The sequence below is a fragment of the Eumetopias jubatus genome, unplaced genomic scaffold, assembly GCF_037043125.1.
Source record: "Eumetopias jubatus isolate StellerSeaLion01/CBP00866 unplaced genomic scaffold, mEumJub1_p1.0 scaffold_3, whole genome shotgun sequence".
Taxonomy (NCBI): domain Eukaryota; kingdom Metazoa; phylum Chordata; class Mammalia; order Carnivora; family Otariidae; genus Eumetopias; species Eumetopias jubatus.
In genome coordinates, this window is record NW_028274809.1 from 91364562 (window position 1) to 91373983 (window position 9422).

Here is a 9422-nt window from a genome sequence, read left to right on the forward strand (position 1 = left end):
TAAATTTAGCATTTTAGTATTTCATTGTTGTATATGAAGAATACTGTAAGTTTTTATAAAAACATTTTATCAGGTATCTAACTCATCTATTGCTTCATAACAAGTTACTTTAAAAATTAGTGTCTCAATACTAGTACCACCACCTTCTTCTGCCACTCCTGGTGCTCCTTGTGTGCTCCTTCAGTGCAGAGCTGGTACCTCTTTATGAAGCAGCAGTTGAGGACACTCTAGCACTTGCCATGGCCTAGGAAAAGGCAAAGAAGGAGTCCAGACTGAGAATAGTGATCATAATTAATTTGATGGGGCAGGATGGCTCTGTGGTACAGTTTAAGATTAAGAGGCATACACTACTTAGTAAACTAATGAAAGCCTATTGTGAATGACATAGTTTGTCAATGAGGCTGATCAGATTCCGATTTGATGGGCAGCCAATCAATGAAAGAGACACACCTGCACTGTTGGAAATGGAGGATGGAGATACAAGTGATGTGTTCCCACAGCAGACAGGAGGTGTCTACTAAAAAGGGAACCTGCTGCTTTACTCCAGAACCCCTTCCTCCAGACCAAGAAAACATTCTCAATTAGAAAACCACAATTTGGTTCCACCACATTCTGACTTACTGCAGTGTAGTTTTCTCTCTTCTTTCATTTTCCCCTTCCCCATTTCTTTACCGTACATAAAGTAACTGTGTATGTGCACAAGCATATATTGCATTCTTTTAAAGTAAATGGCCAGTGATATGCTTTGATCAACATCAGAAGGAGATGGGATGACCTAAAAATACTGGCTCTGTAAAAATACCCTCTTTCCCCATTGGTGGCATGCTCAGTCAGCTCTTATCTTTATATTACAGTAAGTTATTTTGCCCTCACTGTTTAACAACAACAAAAAAGAACAACATAAAAATCTTTGCCTACTTTGTTCAACTGGAGAATTTTAATGTTTTTCATTTATCATTGTAAAACCAAGGACAATTTTGTAACTTTTTTATACATATCTGTTACATGTAGGGCAATAAGTCAATCAGAGAAAGACATGTATCATATGACCTCACTGATATGAGGAATTCTTAATCTCAGGAAACTGAGGGTTGCTGGAGTGGTGGGGGGGGTGGGAGGGATGGGGTGGCTGGGTGATAGACATTGGGGAGGGTATGTGCTATGGTGAGTGCTGTGAATTGTGCAAGACTGTTGAATCACAGATCTGTACCTCTGAAACAAATAATGCAATATATGTTAAGAAAAAAAGAAGATAGCAGGAGGGGAAGAATGAAGGGGAGTAAATCGGAGGGCGAGACGAACCATGAGAGATGATGGACTCTGAAAAACAAACTGAGGGTTCTAGAGGGGAGAGGGGTGGGGGATGTGTTAGCCTGGTGATGGGTATTAAAGAGGGCACGTTCTGTGTGGAGCACTGGGTGTTATGCACAAACAATGAATCATGGAACACTACATCAAAAACTAATGATGTGATGTATGGTGATTAACATAACAATAAAAAATTTAAAGAAAAAAAAGGATAAATTATTCTAAAAGAAACGAATTCCAGATAGTTTTCCCTTTAAGTCAAGCATCTTATTAAATAAAATTCTTATTTAAAATGAAAAAGAATCAACATCTCAAAGCAATAATAAAGTATATTATCTCCTATTACTTATGGGTTATGAATCTTGAAGTACCTTAGGAGTATGATTCTGGCTTTGGGTCATCTCATGAAGATGTATTCAAAATGTCAGCCATGGGAATGGTCAAAGTGTCAGTTAGGGCTCTAGTCACCTAGATTGGAGTTGGAGTATCAGCTTCCCAAATGACCAACTCATATGGCTGGCAAGTTGGTTCTTGTTAGATGGATACTTTAGATCCTTTCCACATGGACATCTCTATTAAGTTGCTTGGATGCCCTCATAACATAATGGCTGGCTTCCCTTAGAATGAGCAATCCAAGAGTCAGCAAGGCAGGAGTCAAAATGTTTTTATGACAGCCTTCAAAATCACATAATGTTATCTTATTGCAGACCAATACAATGTAAGAGGTAATTACATAAGTGCATGAATACCAGAAGGTAGGGATCAGGGGTGCCTGGGTGGCTCAGTCAGTTGAGCCTCTGCCTTTGGCTCAGGTCATGATCCCGGGGTCCAGAGATCAAGCTCTGCATCAGGCTCCCTGCTCAGCAGGAAGCCTGCTTCTCCCTCTCACTCTGCCTGCTGCTCCCCCTGCTTGTGCTCTGTCTCTCAAATAAACAAATAAATCTTAAAAAAAAAAAAAAAAAAAAGTAGGGATCATTGAGGACCATTTTAGGAGACTGCTATATCAAATTAGTATCTATCATCTATTAATAGTTTTGTCCTATTTTATCAAATTCTTTATCAGCATTTGAGGTGATCATGAGATTTTCTTTAATATGTAAATGCAATTAATTATTTTAGGTGATTAATAATCTTATATTCTTAGATATATCCCAAAATTGTATGATATAAAATACATATTTGAAACTACTTTTGAGTATTTGCTAGAACTAACTAGCAAAGGCATCTGGGCCAGTTATTTCTTTTATAGCTAAATATTACTGTTTTTAATACTAAGAAATATGTTCAGGTTTTCAATTTCTTCTTAAAATTATAAGTTGTCCATTATATTCTCATAAAATTGATGATGTTTTTCCCATTACTTTTCACTCTCTATACCATGCAATATATCCTTTTTTTCATTCTAGATATTCTTTATAATTTTTTTCTCTTGATCAATCTTTCCAGAAGATAATCTGTTTTTCATTAGTTTCAAAAACACAACCTTTGACATGGTTGATCTTCTATTTCATTTTCCCTCCCAAATTTCCAGATCTATTTGACATTTGGTCTTCATAATTTACTTATAATTGTGGTCATATATGCTTTTCTGTGCATGAAATAAGTATATATTCTTTGCTTGTTGCCTCCACTTTTCCATAATTTGTAATTCAGAGTTACAAATTTATCTTTTATCTATTTAATTGATCATTTGCTGAAAGAGCTCTTCCACTATAATAGGGAATCATATCTCATTATATTTTATTTTTTTAAAAATATATTTGAAGCTATAGTAACATTCTAATTAATGACCATTACAGTTTTTGCAAAGTTAAACTTTTCATTATTATATAAAAACCATTTAAGTCGAGACTCAATTCATAGGAAGGTGAAGTGTGGTCTTTTCAGACATGAAAAGACAAAGTTTGCCTCTTAGCATCTCTTCTGAGGAAATTACTTGAGGTTGTTCTTCATCAAAATAATAAAATAATCAAAGAGAAGGAAGTCCTGGGATCTAAAAACGTGGATCCACCCAGATAAACAATAAAGGGAAGTCCTAGAATGAGATCTCTATAAAAACAAACAAACGAAACCTAAGTACAACCAGTTTGGATTGTAGAAAGAGAATGAACTCTGGGAGTTTGGTACCTAGGGAAAAAGTCTTTATAGCACACAACCCACATCTATGAAGTTAAAGTTAGGCTATGATAAAGACATGTAGTGCAAGAGGAGTGGAGCAACGGGGTTGCCCAAGGAGGGGGGTGGGGAAACTGGATGAGAAGGAATTAGTCCACAGATGAAGTAAAACAAAAAGCATACTTTTAAGTAACTGATAAAATAAGTCCTCTATTGTACTAGAAGTGTACTGAAGAAAATATAATCCAGTATTCGACTTGATCAACTAGAGCACAATTTTTATTTAGTCATTAAAAATGATTGGCATATGGATGAGGGGAGTTAGAGAAGTATTAATATTCTTATTGTAAAAAAATAAGGAATCAAATATTACTGTTGAAGATACAGAGGTTTGTATACATTTTTACATTTAAAATAGAAAGGATAGAATATCTAAAATGTAAATATGAAAAACTGAGAAGAAACTATATCTGTGAGTTCCATACTCATCTTTCATATCATGATATCAATAACTGTTTTCTACAGTTAATAAATCAATAAATAGTGATGTGTTTTCTGGAATTATGGAAATCTGCATTTACCTCTGGAAGGCTGATGAAATTACTCAAGAGATTCCATGTGTTTGTAGTCAGCAGCAACATCTCACATTGAGGCTAAGAGCTCATTGTCCTGTAAATAAAAGGGTGGGTCACTTTGAAACTTTGTGGCATCCTTTATGTTGTCATTCTAAGACATACTTGCCAAAAATGTCCCTCTTCAAAGTAAGATTTGAGTGGACCAACTAGATGCTGGTTGTGGAGGAATCTGCTAGGCCATGCTCATCTGAAGGAAAGTGAGTTTCTTGGCAATTCTAAGCCGAAGTGCTTGCCAGCTATTGGGGGGAAAGTTACCAACACTAGAACCAAAACAATAAATGAAAAATTCCTCAAAGTTGGGGAACTGGACCAATGAGCAGACAAAAGACAAGTTGTAAGCTAAAGAGCATGTTCTGCAATGACTGCCTGAAGCCCAGAGGATTTTTATGCCTTGCCTGTCCCCCTGATGGGACAGTTGCTGCTTGCTATTAGTATTGGGCTGGCATGAAAGTACAGCAGCAACTGGGTTACTGGCTTTTGTAATCTGTAAGCCCAAGGTTTGCTAGTGAGCAGAATGGTGATGGAGTCTGATGATAATTTTCAGCTCATGGTAGGGGGTGGGATTAATCCTTTATGATAATACAAACCCAACCACCTTGAGCTGAGTATAGCTTTTAAGAAAATTCATCAGGTGAAGCAATTACATCTTGGTGATGTCCGAGAAGGAATTCACTGAAAAGCTAAGCAAACAGGCATTTATTTGGGCAATTAGAATTGCAGTTTGGGAGACAAGAGATTCAGGTAGAAAGTTGATTCATGTTCTAAGGAAGACAGAGATTGAGCAAAGTTATAAAAGCAAAATGTTCTAAGTGCATTCTCATTTAGGTCTTCTATGCAAAACAAGAATTAAAACAACGTTAAGTGGGATTACTTCAGTTAATATGCAAATGGTGGAACAAAACTTGTTAAACTACACTGGCTTCTTTCCAAGTGAAGAATATGAATGATTCAGGTGTCATGGTGAGAAGAAAATTCAGGCTGAAGACTTAGGTCTGGCAAAAAAATAGATAATTCCTCCTTTCTTCTGGCCCCCTGACCCTATTTTAAAAGAGACTCTCTTAGCTAGGCTTGATTGTTCAGTTTTGAAAACTCCGATACATTTCCCTTTTTTGATCAAGATTTTCTTAACAAGAAAGCATCAATAATCAGTCCTTTGGTTTTGGTCCCATTGCACTGCCATACTGTTTAGCCCCTGCTCTGGTCTACCATGTCCCTCAGAATGGAGGCTCTCAATATTTTCATATATCTCTAAGCCAGTTGTGTGAGATTCCTAGGATCACCTTTGAGAAAGAAGAAGGAGGCCTTTTAGGGAGAGGGACTTTAAGCTACGGTCAATTAAAGTTTAATTTTTTGTTGTCAAAGTGGAGGTTTGATTAATCCTTTTTAAGTTCCAACCATTCTTTTGACATTTTGAGTAGCAGAACTACTTGAGGAAATGCACATTACAAACAGCTTATATAACAATTAAGATACAGGTTATGACCATGACTAATAGCACAATTTGTAAACCCAAACACAAAAGATCTCCAAGCCCCAAGAGAGCCAACTAAAAATATTAGAAACTGTAAAACTAAACCATGCTGGGGATAATTTTGAATGTGTCTTCAGGGACTTGACCAATTTAAATAGCTTAATAGTTTTCAGTTCCACCTTTTGTGAAGTGTTGATCTATATACAGCAAGCAGTGCTTTCTGTTTTATAGGCTCCTCCTTGAGCAGCTAGAAGGTTATCTGAAACTATTCTGTTGTCTAGTATAACTCAGTGTAGGGAGTCTAGGGGCCTCTGTTGAGCTCTAATGGTTCTAGCAATAGATAAGACAGTTCTACTTACAGTTTGAGATTTCTCATATAACTTCTAGAGCACTGCCCCCACCCCTCCCCAACCCCCTGCCTATGTCTGCCCAAGAGAAAAGGATTTTGAAAAGATAATTGCCTTTGACTCCAGAAAATACAGCTGGGAGGTCACAATATTAACTATGACTGTAAGAACCATCCTCATACTCTGAGGGAGCTTTGACTGTGTAATAGAATGTTGAGGGCCCTCTTTTTTTGGGCTATGAGTACCTTGAGATTGTTTTGTAACCAATTGCAGGACAGGAAAAAGGGCAGCCTAAAAAGCAAGTAAGACCAAGTTCCCTCTAGTTGTCAAGGTATGTGTAGATCCGAGGCTAATGATCATAGCCACAAACAAAAATATATCCTTTAGGGGCACCAGATTTGTTTTAGAAATTGAGGGATTGGTCAGTAAGTAGAAAAGTTTAAGATTAAAAGGATGGTAAAGGTAGGATATAGTGTGTTAATCATTTGAAATGGTGATGACGGAAGAAGTATAAATATAGGCCTGGTCCTGATTCTTGGGAAAGCAGTCTACTCAGATGTCATCTGCTTCTCTTCCTCACTAATTTGATTCAGAGGTATCCAGTGTCTGTAAAGGACCAGGTGTCAGGTGGAGCCTTCTTTAGCTGTGAGATGTGTACCCAAGGCTCAATACTTTTTTTAGTTTTACAGCATTGTTAGTGGTCTGGAGACTGGTAAAGTCCCTTCTAACAGGGCTTGAGGGCTATCTTTCTCTGATGACATCTCTAGAATACCCAGTCACCAGGCTCCAGATTGTGACCAATAGGATCCTTTGAATTGGGATCCTGGAAGGCTTTTTTAACCTGTTTGTTATAGGCTTAGCATGAGACATTAGAGACTTTCCAGTAGCAGGTCATACTAGCATTAAGACAATAAGGCATCAGCAGAAGTTTATATTCTGATAGAATTCCAAGAAGTTTGCAAAGTTTCTGTTAAGGCTTGTATAATTTGCCCAGTGAAGTGGGTGCCTCAGTCATTGGAGGCTATGGAAGGTATACCCCAAGGAGGAAACATATTGATGGGGTTTTGGAATATAGATGAGGTTCAGTGGGGTAGAGTCCGGAGCCAACAACTAAGAAAGAATTCTTGAAACATCTTTGGTGCAAAATGGTGATTTATTAAAGCATGGGGACAGGCCCCGTGGGCAGAAAGAGCTGCTGCCCCGGGGTTGTGAGGGGTGGCTGATTATATACTATGGGGTTGGGGGAGGTAAGGAAAAAGGGAGGTTTCCAAAGAACTTTCATATGCTAGAGAAGACTCACAGGATACCAGAGACCTCACCATTGTTAAGTTAAGGTTGTTTAGCCCTCTAGTAAGGCATTAATATTAAGATAGTTGGGAACTTCCTGGAGGAACATTACACTCTGCCCACTTCAAGTATCTGTCCATGGGCTGCCCGTTATAAAGACATGCAATGGTATTTACATTCCCTTCTGGAAGCTATTGCTAAGGCTTTTGTAAGTAAACTGAGGGAGACTCATGTCTCCTAGGATTGTGATCCCTATAACTTAACTATTTGTTTTTCCTTTCCTTAGCTTTAGGGCAGTCAGGAGTGCCTGAGGAATGTCACATACATCCTATGGGGGAGGATGTGTTATGGGGTGTCAGCTTCTGCTTTGTCCTCAGCTTGCCTTCTGTTCCCTCATCAATTTTATAACAGTTTTTGTTCCACTGTGAGGCATCAGCCTTGCAACAGGGAAAAGTTACAACCCATCTGGAAAATATACAAATAAGAACATATTGGTAGCCCATACTAAGTGGTGGTTGAATGAAGTCCAGCTACAGGTGTTCAAAGGGTCTAAAATAGAGGTCTGAAGGCTCTGGGAGCAAAAACAGTTTTTCTGGGATTATAGAGCTAAGAGATTAGACATTCCTGGTGTTACGGAACCTGGACTGGATCACCAGACGGAAGAACCAAGAGGCACTCAGAAATCTTGGAGGATAGGAGTTTTATTTAACACTGGTGAGCTCAGAGGAGAATGATCTCCAAAGGTCTGAGCCCCGAGCACAGACGGAGGGGGTAATTTATACACTTCTACTTCCCCATACTTGGCACTTTGGTGCATTTGGGAAGCCTTTTGGCACGCACGGGAAGCAGAGCAGGGAGAAGAACCCAGAAGAGCCCTGGGGCAGAGACTGGAACTCCCTTGCTGGCTCAGTCGGCCATCTTAGAACACAGATTTTTCCTATCACTGGTAGACTGTTTTTACAACTTTGTAGAAGTCTCTCTACCAATGTCTATATTTATAATTTGAATCATTTCTAAATGCACTATGGTGGGTCAAGGAATGGAAAAACTGAAAAATGGGGTTAATTAGGAAGCCAGGAAGAACGAAACAGCTATCTTGGGTTTCCCATAGCCCTGTCATTTAATTTATTGTCATTGTTTATCCATCTTAATTTCTGATTTAGGAATACACTATTGCCATGTTACAAGGACATCAGGATAGCAGAAGTCTGGTAACAAGGGATCATATTTCGCAGAAGCAGAAAGGACTTTATGCATATGTGCCAATCTTATAAATACAATATAAAGAAGGCTCAGTGTTACTTCTTTGACAATGCTTCCCATGTAATCTACATATCAAATAAGCCTAATAGCTTAATAAATCCTTTGGAATATTCCAGAGCAGAAAGACTTCATTTAGATTTGGAGAAGTTTGTCAAAAATATCTTTTAAAGATTTTATAGCACTTGTCTAAATAGGATCACAGATCATTATGAAACTCAAATGTAAAAGTTAAAGAAACTTTCATAATCTTATCAGAAACAGGGCAAAACTCCAAGAAAACTTTGTCCTTTTAATAGAAAACCAAATTCTAATTTTGTATCAGCTTAGGACATTAAAACTCATTTTTAAATAATTTAATACTTAGCTTGATCACTAAAATTCCTTTTTAAAGATTACTTTTATGCAATCCTTCTACAACTTTTTTTTTCCCCTACGTTCTGATTTTGTCCTGTTTTTTGTTGTTTGGTTTTTTGTTTTGTGTGTTTTCTTTAAACAACCAGCCTCACTTTAGGAAAACATTACTTTCAGCAAAAACACATCTCAAAAAAAAAAAAAAAAAACATATACACACACTACATCTCCATTTCTCATACCTTCTCTTACTGAAAACACATCCTACTTTGCTGGCATTTTGAGATTTCCTTTATTATTCCTAGTGGCTTTAATTACATATATTAAAATTCTTAACCCTTAGAAACCTTAATTTGTAGTGAAAACTAAGGAATAAGCATTGTGAACTGGGCTAAAAACAAAGAGAATTCTACCAAATAAATTTGAAGATTTAATTGGCTTTATTAAATGATTAATGATTTGTACAGCACCTCATTTAGCAAGTAGAGAGGCACTCCAAGTTGTATAAAATAGAAGGTTTTATAGGAAGGAGGGTAGGGCAAGGAGGTTATTAGCAAAAGGAGAAGACTATTCCAGGCAAAGTCATTCCCCTTTAGGGGAAAGGACAGAGGTCTTATCACGCAGATTATTTCCTCTTCCTTTGTT